This window comes from Desmodus rotundus, chromosome 3 (genome assembly GCF_022682495.2).
Source record: "Desmodus rotundus isolate HL8 chromosome 3, HLdesRot8A.1, whole genome shotgun sequence".
Lineage (NCBI taxonomy): Eukaryota > Metazoa > Chordata > Mammalia > Chiroptera > Phyllostomidae > Desmodus > Desmodus rotundus.
Window position 1 is genome coordinate 124,225,921 of NC_071389.1, and position 18,104 is coordinate 124,244,024.

Here is an 18,104-nt window from a genome sequence, read left to right on the forward strand (position 1 = left end):
TCAGAATGAGGCTCCAATAATCATATCTCAGAAGCACAAAGCAAAATGACAGTTTCTAGGTTTAATTATATTCAATCTGTTATTAAGTATGTATTATGTGATCTCTCTTTTTACAGTAAGGTTTTTTTTAAGCATACATTATTTTTTGTTATAAATACCCATTGAAAAAGACTGGAATGTGGCAAGATAGTTATTTAATTGCTATGAAAATAAGATGCTCAAAGGTTTCAAGCACAAAATATGGTATATACACTTTAAGCAATGTCTTGATTTGTACACTTTAAATTGACTAAAAGCTTACTTATACTGAAAATTCTTCTCCTTAAGGGAGCCATTTCAGCATTTATGACCATCAAAGAAAAACATCTTGTAAAAGCACAGTAAAAATTTGGAAATGTACATTTTTGGAAAATACACATTTTATCAGCAAAAACAGGTATGGATATAAAAAGCGTTAATGCAAGCACTTTTGCATTCTCATTGAAAAACTATAACCCTGTGCAACTTATAAAGTAGGTATTTTCCAGGTATAAAAGCATAATTTAGAAATCAATGTGTCATTTGGAACCATTTCTCACACATACCCACATTTACGAGACCAGGACATTTCATTTCTTACTGAGCCAGCAGTCTCTGGGAATTCATATGAAGCTCTCATAGAAATACTGAACCATACAATAACAGTATCTGAATGAAAACATAGCTCTCAGTATTTTCCAGTTTGTCAACATGTTTTTAGAACGTGGCACCCAGGATTGACATTGAAAACACTACTCTCAATGTCCTCTAACGATGGAAAACAGTCTAATGTTCTTCTCTCTTTTTGTCAATATATCCATTAATGCAGAATTATATTTATTTTTATTCCCATACTACTGACTAATAGAGCCCAGAACAAACTTTATGTTAGTTACATAGTCTATACATAAAACATGATTTGTCTTTTTATACATGTTTGATTTCTAAGGTTTATTTTAATCATTAATATTAATTTGAAGAGAATCTCTCCTTGTTTCTCTGACCCATGATTCCCACCCATGCTCCAGGCCTTGATTCTGCCTTTACTGGTTTACCATAGCTTCCCAGTTTTATTTACCACCGACTTGATACTGTATACCTTTTGTCTTCAGAGGAGATACAGCAGAAGAATCATGCAGACATCAGTTTTAAACCCAATTCTGTAATTACTAGATTCCAGTTATGAAGAAAGTTATTTAGCCACTTTGAAACTCAGTTCCTACACCTGTACAATTGGAACAGTTTACCTTGTGTAGGCTTTTAGAGCCCGGAATGAGATAACAAACTCAGGAATCAGTACCATGTTATGTATATGTAAAAATACATTGACCTTTAAAACATTACCAGAGGCCTTTGTCCTGATCAATAAAAATCATAAACTTCACTAGCCATTAGAAATGTCATCCAGCCAAACTTTCTGTTTGTTCAAAAGAGTGTTGTATAGAATTATATAAATGCCTTCCTAAATTAAAATACATTATATTCCTCTCATTGTATAACTCTAGAAACCTATTCCAAAATGTGTAACATTTGTTACTAATGATCCCATTGTAAATGTTAATGATTTTTAAAAAGAAACCTGAATTCATTTACTTTTAAAAATAAAGAAAAAGATAGGTTTTTCTGTAATTTCTAAAATTTTTCTCAGAATCTATATTAAGCTCTCAGAGCAGATTTTTTTTTTCTTTTGTGGAAAATGTCAACTTCCTGTTCTCTGCCATTTTTCCCATTGTTGGAAAAACTTTCATTGCACTAGCTTATAAATGACTTGGACCATGATGTTCAAATTTGAAAACAAATATTTACTTTATTGTCTACCTTAAGTTTCAATGTTTAGATTTTTACTTCTTTGAGTTTCTTCTCTGTTCATTTCAGGAATATTCTTCTAAGGAGGATAAAGTTCATAACAAAATGTAATTTGATTAGTCGTCACTCTCTGTTTTTGTTTGTTTTTAATAATTTTTATTTACCTGAAACAGAAGAAACACCTGTTTTGTATGCTCCAAAGTCATTTCATTATTGCATATATGTGTGTGCTTATCTATGTATAGATAAGAGTCCTCTCTTTGTGTGACCATATAAATGGTCTGCCCATAAACTATCCAGTCATGTCATATGAAAAACAGAGACATTTATTGAAGAAGACACAAGGTACAAGAATCATTGTACACAGGACAATGATGCCTCAGTCCCCTTCAAAGTAGGTACCTCGGGACCTCACACAGGTCTCCCAATTGCCATCAGCTGCCCCATCGTATTTTCCTGAATCTCATCTATTTCAAAGGTGATTTTAGTTTTGGGAAAAGCCAGAAGTCATGGGGCACCAAATCTGGGTTGTAGGGAGAGTGAGTCACCTGGGTGATTTGTTGTTTCACCAAAAGATTCTGCACAAGACGTGATGCACAAGCGGGCAAATGGTTGTCATGAAGTTGCCAATCACCAGTTGTCCATAGCCATGGCCCTTCTTAATCATCCAAATAGTTTTTGCAGAGGAATGTTCAATATTAATGCAAAATCTGATGCAGATGTCTTGCTCTACTCGCTCAGTCATTTTGAATGTGATGGCCACACAGTACATGTGCTCACTCAGCCGCATCTACTATCAACTACTATAGTGAAGTCATCATTGTTGATGCACACACGTTGGAGTCCACTCCCCTCGGCTGCAGGTTACCTCAATGTCACTCAAACCATTCTCATTATATTAATAATGGTTGAACTTTTTCTGGACAGACCTCGTATATGTGTATTTATGTATGTGAGAGAGAAAGAGAAAGAGAGAGAAGGTAACCGTAGCATTATTATTATTTTATGTCTTCTACACCTCAACTTATTCTTGGCTTTAGCTTTCCAGATACATTGTGTTCCTGGTTGTGTCCCCTTCTGATCTGGTTAAATGTCTTTGCTCAAATATGTGACATCCTCTGAAAATCATATGTCATTATATATTTTTGTGTGACCTTTAAGTTCTTTAAACCCCTTAAAAGCTTATATGTTTATAAGAAGATCCTGTCTCTCTGAAAAGAGGACTTCCTCTTTTAGAATTTCAGGTTTATATTTATTTCATTTGAAATCTTAACATTTGAAGGTTAAAATATAAGTTACAAGTCATTATTTTCCTATAAAGATATTAAGATAACAAAGTCACATGGCCCCCAAATTCTAGTCCCCTCACTTCATCATTCTGCTCATGTTTACTCTGATTTAAATCCAGAGTAGAACTCACTCCATTAGGCCCAAAATCTTCAGGGATGTTTTAATGTTGTATTTTGAATACTGAAATTGAAATGTAGATTTGAAATCATTTGTAAAATTATTAGATCTGAACATTTATTCTGAAAAATATACATAATTGAGACCAAAGTAGTTATTTTATTTGAACTATTACTTCAGCTTCTGACTTTATCTAACTATTATTTTCAAACATTTATCCAAAAGCTAAATTCATTATGAGAGAAAATATGTAAATTTTATATGCTCATAGAAAATTCAATCACATTAAGAATAGAGCATGTTCAAATTTCATGTCTTAGAGGAGGAAAAGAAATATCCTAGTCATCTCTTTCGAATAGATGAATCAAAGATACAATGATATGATTCTCACTATTTTGTCTCTAATTAATATTCCCATGAGGCATACACTCATTAAACTTAATATTCAGGATATTATCACCTTCTTTAATGGTTATTTAAGGGTGAATAATGACAGTGAATAAGCAAAATTCAGCAGCTTAGTCTGTACTTTCAATATATTAGATGTTACTATAGCTTAAATCACAAAAGCCAACGTAACCTAAAATCCTTCTGCCTAGCTGCAGATAAATACAATGTTATACAATGTGTAAAAATCATTAAAAATCAATGTATAAATAAAACAATGGAGGATATTAGCACTCATAATTGACATGTAACTATTGAAAATTTATTTAAAATAATTTGAAGTCAAGAGTCTGGAAGAGACGTAAGGAATTTTTCTTCTACCTCCTCCCTCACTTTGCCAAAGGTCACCAAAGAAAGAAAGCACCTTCACTTCTTCACAGAAATATAGAAAAATCCCATTTTAATATTGAAGATTTTAAACTAGTTCATACCAGGCATTAAAAATACTTTATTATAATTCATCTGAGGCAATTTTCTTATTGAATAATCCATCATTCTCTCTGTGGTACATCCCACTATTTGAGAAATGCTCTTGAAATATTTACATATATCTGTTTCTCTATGAAATACATCACCTTTGTTTAACTATTTGACATCTTATTTTCCCATCATTATAGTTCCCTCCTACTCTTAAATATATTCCTTCACACTTAAACACTGTTATTCTACATTGTTCACTTTATCTGTAAGGAAGAGTACACCTCCAAAAAGTTAAAGTAATGATCTTGAGTCCTTTGCCACTATCTTTTAAAGTAATGTGGTTTTGACTCTAAGTTATATCTATAAATCAAAAAGTTGAGTGTTCTTGCTCATTATAGGACATATAATATGGTAATAATGCTGGGCAGAAATTATTCACTACTAAATAAACTCAATACTTTAAACTATATCTTTTGCTACAACAATTAGTATTTTTGAAAGGTATTGAGGGCTTACACCTTTCTATCCTTTAATTATAATTAAGAATAATTATACTCTTAGTAAAGGGACAAATATAAAAATAACAATTTTCTAGAAAGTCATGTTCTTGATATATGAATTAGTCTATGACAATTATTTTCAAGAGAGCAAACTAATCTCTGCTAATAGAATGATCAGTTTTCTTCATCCATAAAATTATCTATAAACTTAACTTTGTATAAAATTAAAGAAGTATTCCCAATTGAAGTAGATATACATATTTATTTTGTTAATTATGTTAATACAATTTTAACAATTTGCAACATTTCTGAAGCTCTCAATTGTATGTAACTGGGCACAAAAGTTTTGTTTATTGAATATGGTATCTTTATCCACCATAATTTGGTCATCAATCATGACCTCATTAAGAATCATTTTGAAGAACCAATTACTTTGAGGAAAAAAGTTTTGGAAATTTTTTTACTAATAGTCCAGAAGATTTCCAAAACTTAAGTATGAATTTGAAGTATTTGTAATTTAATGGTTGGAGATATGTTTAATTAAACCCATAAACTAAAGTATTTCTACCTTTTAACTTTCTGCTCATTTACTATAATCATTCTTAAACAAAGTCAGAGTAGGCAAGAAACAGCCACTCAGGATTTCCTTATTACATCACATAGCTATCAAATGAGTGATAATAACAACCTACCACTGATTTAACTCTGACTGTTGATGAGGTACGTCTTTCAAACATCATGGTAGGAGAGCTCCCTGAGCATCCAGGAATGCACAAATCGTGAGGGGAAATGCTACACACAGGAGTTGGAGGAACCCTGAAGGAAAAGCTTACCTCGTGATTTGTCTAGAGCAAGTTATCTTTCCTCTCAGCATTGCAAAAAAGTATGGTTCACTCCTTACCTTTTTATTCTAATCAAAATTTCACACTTGTGTGTGTCCAAAGACAATTTAGGTGAGAATATAGTGTTTTTACTTACTTGACCAAATAGATTAATCTTATTCTTAAGGAAATCAGAACTCCAGATTAGTCCTGAATCTCTATTTTGTTATATCATTTTACTAAATGAATAAACTTTTTTTCTGTATGGAATGCTACAACAAGATGTCTGAATTAATTTGGGAAAATATGAATCTGAGTCGTGTGTTTCTTATAAAACCAATACAAAATGTAAGTGCCCTTCTAGTTAAAGTAACCTAAACTGATCATATTTAAAAAGTAAAAAAGGCCCTGGCTGGTGTGGCTCAGAGGGTTGGGTACCAGCTTGCAAACCAAAGGGTCACCTGTTCGATTCCCAGTCAGGGCACATGCCTGGGTTGCAGGCCAGGTCCCCAGCAGGGGGTACATAAGAGGAAACCACACATTGACGTTTCTCACCCTCTCTTTCTCCCTCCCTTCCCCTCAGTCTAAAAATAAATAAAATATTTTTTAAAGTAAAAAAGATATTTTTACATATTTTTTCTGACAAATCTCTCAATTGAGCAATTTAATTTAATGTAGATAAAGCTACATATTACCATCAAAATATTGTCAAAATCTCAATAAGTAGGAACCTGATATACTACTAAAAATAGCCGTCATAAATTATATTCATACAGTATTACTCTAATCTTTACATTTCATTTTATAAGAAGAAAGTGGTATTTGTTAAATTATTTTGACAATGCCTATTTTATTCTTACAATTATGTTTATTTTATTATTAATGTAAAATTTATAAATAATTTCATGTACTATAAACACATAAATTTCACTATTTTTTAATTTTCATCAGTGAATTTAAAAATTGTTGCAGTGAAATTTACATATTTCTTTCACAATATAAAATTGAACAAGGCACAATATTAATTAACACACACACACACAAACAATCCCCAAGCCTCTGCTTCATTTTGTTTTAATTGCATAATATATGTGATTAATTTTACTTTTTTAGCCACTCATGTTTTAAAAGTCATAGAGACAGGCATTGAATAGATACAAAAACAACATTGTTAGTGAGTTAGGAAACCATTCCTATATATTATGTCAATATTCTTGATCAGTCAATTTATTGGTCTACATATAAAATATAATTTGAAATATTAATCATTTATATTTAGATCTTTATAATTTCTTCATTTGATTTCAAAGCAAAATAATATCTGGATTATGAAAGCACTGAGAATTTGGAATAGTCTAACAACATAAATTTAATTAATTGAACTACTGATTTACTTAATAGTATATTCAGGACAAATTATTTATTTAAATAAGTGCACAGAAGGAAGTCAGTTATGTCTAGGCAGGCAGACTTTAAAACGGCAAGAAATATGGGGTAATGTTATAGCTGGATTATACTGACTAAAAATTGACAGATTTAAAGTAGTCTAGGAGAATTTCGAAGTAATGTGTCTACATTAGCAATGGCTAATGGCTTTCACTAAGTTGACCCAACAATCTAGTTACACTTCCAAGAAATACTAGAAAAAAATCTAATTTTGTCAATTTTGTAAAAAATTAATGTTTATTTTTTATAGAATTGATTATGTTAATGAATTTAACAGATGATTCCAAACTTACCTTGATTTCTTCCTTAATGAAATTGGTGATCAATCTATTAAAGAAAAATAAAATATAAAAAATCAGATGTTGATTATGCAAGCGAGACCACTAGAGGAACTATTGAATTTTACCCCATTTAATTAGTTTGAGTGACCTACAAAAGACATTCAGTTCCATCTATTGACACTGAATTAACATTAATGAATTAATAATATTTCCTTTAAATTGAGTAATTAAATAATAATGTTAGTAATGCATACTTAATGGAGGGTAAAGAGGAAACCACAGAGTGAGACTAAGGTATGTAGTTCCAAAAAAGAAAGGCATCCAGGAAGACACGAAATGGAGACACAAATAACAAATGTTCTCAAATTGGCACATCCTTTAGTTAGGCTCAGCATCTAGAACAGAGCTTACAAGCAAATAACGTGTTCTGAGCAACTATGGGACACGAGGCCAAAACTTTATTTTATTATCTTATTTAATAAGTAAAACAAGAATATGAAATAAGAATATCATTAAACCTAACAGCAGAAGAGAAAATTGGGGTTTAGTAACTCAACCAAGGTCCTATAAGCTAGGAAGGGATTCATAGTGGATTCTGTCTCCGGCCTGTGTAATTCTGAAGTCCATGATCCTACCCACTGTTACCTATCACCTACTAACTATGACGAGTTCATTGACAGTGCATTTGGCTATAGGGTACTTATGTAAAAAGTATGATTATTTTAAAAATAATGTTAAAAGTAAAAATAAGTGAGATAATTAGAAGTTCCTTCATATAAAATATTTTTTCAATTTTTAAAATATTTGAACATGTGACACATCTAAAATTTATTTCACTGAATTCAACGACAGCCTGAAAGTCTAGGATTTTTTTCTGATTTTAGTTATTTAAGAAATAAACCAAATGTATGGATTCTGGGTATACTAAAGGACTCTAAAAGTTATGTTTCAATTAATGCATTATGTTATGATCTTTCATAACTCCAGCCCCTATTCTGCCAAACTGCTAGTTTGTCAATATGTGCAAAACAGTTTCTTGGTTGACTAACTGAATTTTTTTTAATTTTCAGGTAATCTAGGTAGACAAATACCAACAAGCTTTAAAGTTGCATTTATCAGCTTATAGCTTATATGCACTGAGTGTTTAATATGTACTAAATATTTTCCTAATGGCTACTTCCATTACCAATACAAATAATGCTTATCACAACTCAAACTGCAAAAGAATCACTCAGATATTTTATTGAAAATACATATACCAGGCTACTGGATTTCTACCAATATATTTGGATGGGTCCAGAAATTGGTATTTTTAATATATTCCAGTCAGCAGTGATGTAGGTGGTTCATGAACTCCTTTCTAAAATGCTGCATTAAATTTTTACAACTGTGTCAAGTAGTATTGACTTTTATTCCTACATCACAGATGAGGTATCTCAGGGTTAGAGTTAAGTAATTTGCTCAAGGTTACACAGTAGAGATGGATCAATACTCTGACTTTGTTCATGAAATTCTAAGCCCAGTTTTCCTGAACACTATTATTCTTTACCCCAATTTATTTAAATTAGTAATTTTTAGTCTGGCTGCTGTTAACCTTACCGAGGAAGAATTTTACCCATTCCTGCTCTTCATTCTTAGAGTTTAGCATAAGTGTTATGGAATTTCCAGGAATCAGTATTTTAATATTTTCCCCCTAAATGATTCTAATGTGCCCCCGGAATGGGAACCACTATTCAATTGAGAATTACTGTGCAGCAGTAAAATTCCACAGTTTCTCACTTATGCAAATTGCCAAGTTACAGATTAGAAGTCAAACTGGAGGGTGCTGATTTTTTCATGTTTTTTCCTTGCACTTGTACATTATTTCAACATATTATAGTTGGATTGAAAAACAAATGCTTCACCCAACTTCCTATTGCTGGGTTTATAGAGGTCACCATACATGCCTTCCTTCTGAACCTGGGATTCTAGTTTGGGGAAAACTGCAAAATAATGTTTTTTTCAATGAGTCTTGACATCTACATCACATTAATTATAAACGAATTGTTTTCATTTTAATGCATAAAATCTAATGATGCCATCTTTTTAGTTTGTTAAAGTAACAAGAATGTAAAATGCAATGCTTTTCAACCCACAGCTGTCTGAGTTGAATCACCCTCTTCTTTCCATGAAGTTAAGTAAATTTATTCTAGAAAAAGGTAGGAAAAATTATAATGTACTTAAGCTTTGTTTCAACTTTTCCACAGGAGACTTTTTCATAAATTCTGTAAATGTCTATTATATATATACATACATATATATATACATATATATACATATATATGTATATATATGTCTTTCATCATTCAGTCATAGCCCATATTATCCAAATCTCTAGTTTTTCTTTTTGAGGAACTGGGTACTTTAAAGATACATTTGTCAAGTTTTCAGATTTAGTTATCAGAGAACACACTAACTTGCTCTGAGTGTTTAGAGAGTATGAGCTTTTTTGATGTAGACCTTGATACATGTTACCACAGAAAAATTAAAGTGTTTTCTTGCATATCTATAAAGTATCAGAAACCTTACATTTGAGTCAAAAAGAGGAAAGGCAATAAACAGAATAAATTATGTTCACATATATGCATACCTATAAGGATATATACATTCATATATGTGCATCAATACCACCTAAAAGAAACATCATTATCTAATTAATTAATAAAAACTAGTCATTTATTCTTTTTGAGACCAATTGATCCATTCGTATTTTTATGTTTTATCTTATCCCAAAATGTAACTTCTTCTGTACAACGTCTCTTGCTATAATGAGGTATTTTAAAATTTTTTGCATATGGAAAGACCTCATAATATTTTGAGGTCAATTTTCATATTGGAATCATGTGATTTTTAGATTTAATCTACATAAACTAGAGTTTCAGGAATATTCACTTGTATAACTTATTTGCAATTTGCAAACATTACTGAAAATGTAAGGTATCAAGCTTGAATTTATGAATTTGTATACTTCTTAAAGCTAGTGATTTCTTATGGATTTCCTATTGATATTTTATATTCAACATAGCCAATTTTATCTCTAAACCTTTTATTGATTAATATAAAAGAAATAACATTTCCCTCTAAGATGAAACAAAACTTGTTCTTGTCAAATGCCATTCAAATCAAAGTATTTACTGTTCAATACCTCAACTGATAGATTATGAATCTGAAATGTCAGAAGTTTCAACAATTTTTTTCAGTTTTATTGCTAGTTAATATCAAAGACAAAAACACACATCAATGTTGTTTCTTCATGATCTATTGCTGTATCATTTATTAAGTTTGCAAATTCCAAAAAATCATTCATTCAAAGAAGTAAAATTTTAAAAAATACTACTTTTGGTTATGTGGTTAAAGTGGACAGCAGAATAAAACAGTTGGGTTTAATAGTTTCACTAACAAATAATAAAAAGACGATTTTGACTAAGCACCCTTATATTCTTATGAAACACCACAGGTTTCAATCTAGGTAGGTGATAGGTGGTGGGTGATGATAAGTTCATAGGTAGGTAGGAAGATAGATAAATAGATGACAGACAGATGGATATAGTTATATGTCAGTTTTGGAAAAGAAACCCCACAGCTCCATCTATAAGCTTAGGGCAGAGAAAGTGAAGAGAATGTGACCAAATTAGATAGGAGTAATTATGAGTAAATAGTTAGAGAATAGCCTTCAGATTAATAATTGAACTTTAGGATATCATTTTTATTCTATAATGGTACTTTTGTTACTTTGATTCTTAATAATATAAAAATAAATGTTTTAAAAGTTATTTTGGATACAATCATAGATAATATAACTATAACACAAAATTTGGATAATGGGGAAATTATACTCTGATACTTCCAATTCTTCAATACAACTAAATTTTATTTATTTGCCAGCTATTTAGTGAGTATTCCGTGTCGTTCCAGGCATGTTCTTTTCTTACTAAAGCCTTACAAGTCAATTTTGTTCTCCTTTATAAAATAGAAATATTCTGTAAAAATCTGTCTATTTTTAAATGAAGAAATAATTCAGATAATTAAAAAGGCAAACAATTTGATAATTTTAAATCTGTAAAGTTGGCATGAACTATGGCTTAAATAATTGCACAAAATTTGTCAGTTTTAAGTGAATTTAAGTGAATAGATAGCCGAAAGTTTTGATCATTCAGAATATAGGACAAGCACTGTTTCAAATTCAAGTGTTTACTTCATGAAAGTCACATTGGTTCATAATATTACTTTTGTGGCTCTCAGTATGGTTCTTGTTCACTTGTTCAAAGTGTCCTTTTCCCAAGTTTGTGATTCTTGTGATAATAATAAAGCAAAAACAAATTTAAAATCAATATGCAAAATCTTCTCTTAATATTCAACAACTCTTTTTAATTGAAAGAAAATATATCTACAGAGGTTAATGAAAATTTCATGAGCTTTCTCCCTGGGAACCAGGAAGGATTCATGACCTCCACATGTGACAGAAAATTCAAGGACCAAGTTCTACATAATAATTCAAAGATCAGGGGTAGTTTATTTGTATTTTCCAAGGACTTCCTGGAATCTCACTCTCTTACCTGAAAAGCAAGTATAATATCAGGAATTTCATGCATTAATTCACAGATAGGACATCCAAATTAGGAAGATGACTTTTTTTAAAAAAAATCACATTACCTAGGTGGCAACTAATTCTACTTATTCATATAGCTGACTATGTAGAAAAAAAGTATTGCTGCTGATAATTGTTCCCATTTACTATGGAAGTGTCAGAAGAAACACTAAGTGAAAGCTTAAAACCAAGCTACAATGTTGAGTAAATATAATTGTGATTTTCAAAAGTACTTCAGTTTTCTGACCTTTGTATCAGATATATAATAAATGTCATAAATAGTTAATATCTTTATTAGTAAATATACTTGTTCTAATCTAGTTTCTTTCTCCTAGATTCTCTTGTGGTTAAAATTATAGCTTATTCAAGATAACTGTCTAGTCTCAGGGAGGTTGCTTAAGGTCCTGAAATAGAATGATGCTATTAGCCCATCCCAATATAAAAATCTCTGCAATTTCTCCATACTTAGCATTCTATGTTTCTATGGTCAATGTGACTATTGAAGACTTAGGTAACCATACAGAATCTATTAATTTGTCTTACAATTTTATACAATTGATAGACTATTTTGAAGTAAAATTAATTTTCAAATCTGAAAATTTCTTCGGGGAGCTTTGTCAGGGGTACAACAGATGACAAGGACATTAGGGTTTACTATCCTCTCCTGGTATCTTCATCATCACAGAATCTAATTATCTAAGTTTTACCTTTTCACAGTTTTTTATAGGTTAGCTAAATACTGATATTGCTTTTCTGTTATTTCAACACCAGAAAATATTTTGTTACTTTGATTTTATCCCATACTTTTATTTTTTGATTATTTGATTTTGCTAACCCATAATCTTAGTTATAACTTAAGAACTACACAAAACACTGATACTTTAGGAGTATTACATTGTGATAATTACTATGGACATTATGTATCTAGTATAGTGTTTTAAGTATATCCAGGGACTTTCATTTTTGCATATATTTATATTTTAAATTCCTTACCTTTCCACTTTCTCTTCTTTTATTTATTTTGTTGGTTTTACTGTTTGTATGATTTAACAAATTTTTATTTCATATTTTCTCTCTCAACACCCACTTACACATTAAAGCAAGGTTTTCTGCATTATCTATTACATTAAACAACTTTGGGCCTTGACAACATCTATTTAAATCTTTTTGATGGATATTGTTTCATTGATAACTAGGCTCTGAGAACATATCAGCACTGATAGCTGCTGATAATCTTTTACCCTGTCAACCAAATATTTGTTGAGACAAAAAATTCAAGGTCTTTGACTTGGTACTTAAGACTCAAGATGAATTTAAACATAGTCTTTAGTGGACCTTTCAACTTCCTGAACTAATAACAAGCTCCGTGTATGTGTGTGCATGCCCACCCACATGTGTGTGTGTGTAAGTGTTTCTGGATAGAATGTCTGTGCTTTCATCACATTAACAAAAGTTTCAGGATTCCACGATGGGTCAGAGTAGGTAGAAACTACATTTACCTGCTTGCAGCCTCAAAGTGGATTTACAGCTAAATTATAGAATAGTCAACCTGAATAACCTACTGAAGGCTAGCTAAACAGAAATATTATAACTAAGGATTTGCAGAAGAAGCTACATAGAGACAGGGAAGAAGGATGGAGATGCAGAAAGGGCAGGCCCCTGCACCTATGTGGAGCAGCTGAGAAGCTGATCAATATCTTGGCTGCAAAATTCCCTCCCCCCCTCTGGAGTGAAAGGTCTCAACCTCATGCAGGGATCCTCAGACCAGAGCAACAGAGATGGGAAGAGAGGAGCCCACATGACAGTAGGTGGTGAAAATCAGTGGGCATTCCATCTGCCAGGGAGAGAAGAGAGTCTGCTAGAGACCCAGTTGCCAGCTTGACAGGGTCATGGAATCTATTGTTATAGCACCAACCTGGGGAGTGCACCACCTGCTCTCCCAGCTACTGGCTACACCACTCTGCCATGCACAGGTCCTGCAGAGGGGTCTGCTGGCTACACCCAGAAGAGATTTGGGGGATGCTATTTGTTTTAGAGAAACTCTTGGGGGCATCTCAGCCAGTGATTGATCTGTGCAGCTTTGGAAAGGGAGTGGTTCCCAGCCCAAGTGCACAGCCAGCTTGCCTCTTCTATTTGCTTAATCACTGGGCTTGCCCTGCCAGTCTATGGCCCTGCCCTGCAGAGTTCATTCAGTCAGGGGGATCAGAGTATCAGAGAAGCTGGGACTTTTGAAGAGTCTCCTGGAGAGAATTTTGTCAGGGTCAGATGAACAGGTGCTGGGTTGTGTGGTTACATCACGGGGTGGCCACTCCTATCTCCCCGACAAGCTCAGCCCATGCTATTTGGGAAGGGGAAGAAGTGCCTGCCCACCTCCTACAGGCTTGCTGGTAATATCCCCAATGAGATATTGTTTGGATCCACCCTCCCAAGTCCCGGTGGCCCCACCCCGCTGAGCTTAGTTCCCCAGGGTTTGTGTGTGCTGCTTGAAGCTGGTATATACAGAATGTGTCTCTCTCAGAGGCTATCATCTGGGACTAGGAAAAAGTGCTTGGCTCTCTCCTGCAGGTTTGTCTGGCTGATACCAACTCCAATGGGAGACTCTTTTGATCTGCCCTCCTGAGCCCCAGTGTCCCCATGCTGTTGAGCTTGTTGCTGCAGAGGAGACAGCTGGTTGCACCCAACCTGAACCTGTGGTTTGTTCCTCCTGAAAGAACTCAAGTTGAAGACTCTAGCAAAGACTGAGTGGATTGGCTCTGGAGTAGGAATCACTGTCCCCTCATTGAGATCCTGGCTGCAGGGCCCCTAAGTAAGGGAACCACTAGTCCTGTCCTCCCAACACCAGTAGCCATGCCCTATGGAGCTCTGAACCTGTGGATGGGTCTGTGTGTTGTCATCAGCCTGTACCCACTCAACAGTCTTTCTTTGGAAGTCTATGGAGAAAGAATAGGCAACCCCTGGGGGACGCAAAGTAGACGATAGGTAGAGGCAGATGTCATGGAACTTTGGGCTTTTTATAGGTATGCCCCCAACTCTAAGTTGGAGGAAGCTGAACCTTGTATGCAGATTGGCCCCTCCCATTCACACCCAGACCCAGTGACTGCAGCTTTAGACAGGTAGCCCAAAGCTGATTAAACACAATGTCTGACATCAACCTGTACCTGAACCCCACCAAGTGGGCACACAACCAACACAACCAACACAACCAGTGGAGGGCTTCAGATCACACCAAAGGTTGACCAAAGCAACCACACAAGTGACACACCAAAAGGGGATTCAAGCAGGTTCCAGACCCTGCTTAGAACAACTCTAAAGATATATATTTTTTTAAATCTTGGTGGACATTAAGGAAGAGATCGAGGGAAACACAGCCATAGTAGGAGATGTTAACACCCCACTGACGTCAATGGATGGATCTTCTAGGACAAAATCAAAAAGGCAACAGAGACCTTAAATGACACACTAGATCACATAAATTTAATTGATATTTATAGAGCATATCATCCCCCAAAAGAAGAATATATATTCTTCTGAAGTGCTCCTGGAATATTCTCAGATAGATCATATATTAGGAAACAAAATAAGTCGTCACCAATTCCAGGAGATTGAAATATTATCAAGCACATTCTCTGACCACAATGTTATAAAACTATAAATCAACTACAATAAAAAACCTGAAAAACATTCAAACACATGGAGGCTAAATAACATGTTATTAAACAAGGAATGGGTTAATAATGAGAATGAGAAAGAAATCAAAAGTTGTCTGGAAACAGATCAAAATGACATACAGCCTAAAATGTATGGACCAAAGAAAAAGCAGTCTTGACAGGGAAGCTCATAGCAATATAGTCTTACCTGAAGAAGGAAGACAAATCTCAAGCAAACAATCTAACCATACACCTAAAATAACTAGGGAAAAAAAAAAAAAAAACAGCAAAGCCTGGAGAGAGTAGTAGGAAAGAAATAATAGAGGTTAGAGTGGAAATAAATGATATACAGACTATACAATGTCTGTCCAAAAAAACCTAGCCATTGTTAATATAACAGGAATGCTTTGCACAACATCAATAAACATCAATGTAACCTGGAAGCCATGGAGCGTGGACTGGAATGTGCATGTGTGAACAATGATGACTTTACTGTTCAAGTCAGTGGGGGCAGTAGACGTCATTGAGTCAGCAAGTTCACTGTGTGGCCATGGCATTCAAAATGAGCAAGTAGAGCAACAAATCTACATCAAATTTTGCCTTGAGCTTGAACATTCCTCTGTAGAAATTATTCAGATGATTAATCAGAAGGCCACATCTACGGGCAACTACTGATCGGCAGCTTCATCAGAATAATGCACCCATTCACGCACCACATCTCGTGGAGAGTTTTTTGGCAAAACATCAAATCACTCAGGTGGTCAGTCCCTCTACAGCCCAGATTTGGCACCCTGTGACTTCTGACTTTTCCCAAAATTAAATCACCTTTGAAAGGGGAGAGATTTCAGACTGTCGATGAAATTCAGGAAAATACAAGGGGCAGCTAATTGTGATTGGGAGACTATGTGAGGTCCCAAGGTGCCTACATTGTCCTACATGCAATGTTCCTGTATTTTGTATCTTCTCCAATAAATGTTTTTTTTTTCATATTGCATGGCTGGATACCTTCTGGACAGACCTCATTAAACAATACAAGAGATCAATGAAACCAAGAGCTGGTTCTTTGAAAAGATAAACAAGATCAATGAACATTTAACCAGACTCATCAAGATAAATAGAGAGAAGACCCAACTAAATAAAATCAGAAATGAAAGAGAAGTAACAATTGCCACCACAGAAGTACAAAGGATTGTAAAACTATATGCCAACAATTAGACAACCTGAGTGAAATGGATAAATTCACAGAAACACACAAACTTTTAAACTGAATCAGGAAAAATCAGAAAACTTGAATAGGCCAATTATAGCTAATGAAATCAAAACAATTAAAAAAAAAAACCTCCCAGCAAAAAAAGTTCTGGACTGATGCTTCACAGGTGAATTTTATCAAACATTCAATGAAGAAATAAAACCTATCCTTCTTAAACTACCCCAAAAATGCAAAAATCCAAGTTCTTTTTCTGAAGCCAGCATTGTCCTAATTCCAAAACCAGATAAAGATACTGCAAAGAAAGAAACTATAGGCCATTATCCCTGATGAACTTAAATGTTAAAATCTTCAAGTATATTAGCAAATGGAATCTAGCAATACATTAAATAGATCATACACCATAATCAGGTGGGACTTATACCAGGGGTGCAATAATTTGGCAAAATAATAAATGTAATATATCACATAAACAAAATGAAATATAAAAATCACATGATCATATCAATAGAGGCAGAAAAAATATTTGATGAAATCCTACACCCATTTATGATAAAACCTCCAGCAAAGTGGGAATAGAGGGATTATGCCTCAACATAATAAAGGCCATGTATGAAAAACCCACAGCCAACATCAAACTCAATGGGCAGAAACTAAATGCATTTCCCTTAAGATCAGGAGCAAAACAGGGATAACTGCTCTCATTATTCCTATTTAAATAGCCCTGGAAGTCGTAGCCACAGCTACCAAATAAGAAGAATAAATAAATGGCATCCAAATTGGGAAGGAGAAATCAAAACTGTCATTACTGGCAGATGAAATGATATTGTATATAGAAAAACCTAAAAACTCTACCTCTCCCCCCAAAAACTATTAAATCTTATAAATGAATTAGGTCAAGTAGCAAGATAGAAAATTAAAATTCAGAAATTGGTGGGTTTTTATACATCATTTATGAACTGTCAGAGAAATTATGACATCAATCCCATTTATTACTATAATAACAAAAAACTAGGTACCTAGGAATAAATTTCACCAAGGAGGTAAAAGACTGGTACTTAGAAAATTATAAAGTAATGAAGAAAGAAATTGAGGATGATACATAGAAGTGGAAGCATATATTGTTCTTGGATAGGAAAAATTAACATCATTAAAATGTCCATACTACCCAAAGTAATCTACAAATATAACAGAATTCCTTCTGAAGGTATCACACTACCTGATAGCACACTATACTACAAGGCCACAGTAATCAGAACAGCATGGTACTGGCACAAGAACAAGCATGTGATCAATGCAACAGAATAGAGAGCACAGAAATAAACCCATGCCTTTATGGTCAATTGATATTGGACAGAGGAAGCAAGAACATACAATGGGGTAAAGATAGTCTCTTCAGTAAATGGTGTTGGGAAAATGGGATAGATACATGCTAAATAAATAAATAAATAAATAAAACTAGACCACCAACTTACAT